The following is a 1,380-nucleotide window of genomic DNA, read 5'->3' as shown; positions in this document are numbered from 1 at the left end:
GGAACCAAAGGTCTAGAAGTATTTGAATAGTATTAGAGAAGCATCTGATTCCTTTTTAATAAAGATTGGTCTCATGTGCCCTTTATGACTTTTGTGCAGCAATTTAGCTATCATTTGTTATGGGGTATGGGGTTGAACGTTCAGTAAACTTGTGATAGCCTCTAGATAACTCCTGGGTTTTTTGTTTGTTTCTTTGTTTTCAGTTTTTTCAAATTTTAATTTAAGTGCAATGATCCAGGATGGATTTCAGATCTTGTTGAAAGCAGCAACACCCATGGACTGCACATAGTCCTCAAAAGCAGTTATCTGCTCCTCCAGCATATCTGTTCCAACTTTATCATCTTCAACTATACACTCTATCTGAAGTTTTTTATTTCACATCCCACTGGAACTAGTTTAGAAGAGCCCCAGATCAAGCTGTCTGCCTGAATGCTTCTGACACATTCTTCTAACTTTGCCATATCTGTTTCATCATCCCAAGCTTTTCATATCTAGTAAGATGGAAGACTTGGCAACAAGTGCAGGTTTTTTGGTTTTCTTTGACTCATACCATGCAAAGCATTCTTCTCTTAGCTGTTAGTTCTTCACTTTCCTCCTCCTCCTCAGATCCAAAAAGATCAAAGTCATCATCATCTTTACTATCTGTAGCTCTACTTCCTGTGGTATCTTCCACATTCATGGGTCCATATTTGCCCAAAGCTTTCTTTACTCCTGGAAGGCTGGCTTTTTCATTTTCATAAGACTCGATGTGATTATACCAACGTAGGGCATGGTACAAATTAGTGGGTGGCAAGCTGAAGACTGCTTCAAATACTGCCATATCTGCTTGTGATGGCACGTATCACTCAACGTAGCTTTTGACTGCCAAGTAATTGTTGAGCACCTGGAGGCCAGTGGGGCTTTTCAGGTCTCCAAAACCCATGGCAACGGCTGTATCCTGGAACTAGGCAAAAGAGGAAAAATCCAGGCAGCCTACACCGAGTTCTGAGAGGAAAAGCACTATTGGTTTTAAAAAACAAATCCATGGGAAGTAGATGTGGCTCAAGCAATTGGGCTCCCGTCTACCAGGTGGGAGGTCCAGGGTTGATGCCCAGGGCCCCTTGGTGAAGGCACACTGGCTTGTGTGGTGAGCTGGCCCAGGTGGAGTACTGGCCTGTGTGGAGTACTGTCCCATGCAGGAGTGCTGCCCTGTGCAGGAGTGCTGGCCCACACAGAGAGCTGGCACAGCAAGATGAAGGAACAAAAAGAGACACATGAGAGAGAATAAAAGATGCAGCAGATCAGGGAGCTGAGGTGGCGCAAGAGAATGATCACTTCTTTCCCATTCCAGAAGGTCCCAGGATCAGTTCCCAGAGCCGCCTAATGAGAATACAAGCAGAC

At 44.2% G+C, this 1,380-nt stretch overlaps 1 pseudogene; it reads right to left on the bottom strand.

Annotated features, from left to right (window-relative positions):
- Window positions 1-210: 210 nt before the first annotated feature.
- On the bottom strand, window positions 211-922 carry LOC101439973 (elongation factor 1-beta pseudogene; annotated as a pseudogene).
- Window positions 923-1,380: the final 458 nt, after the last annotated feature.

The sequence above is a fragment of the Dasypus novemcinctus genome, chromosome 8 (genome assembly GCF_030445035.2).
Source record: "Dasypus novemcinctus isolate mDasNov1 chromosome 8, mDasNov1.1.hap2, whole genome shotgun sequence".
Lineage (NCBI taxonomy): Eukaryota > Metazoa > Chordata > Mammalia > Cingulata > Dasypodidae > Dasypus > Dasypus novemcinctus.
This window is presented reverse-complemented; position numbering and strand designations above follow the sequence as displayed.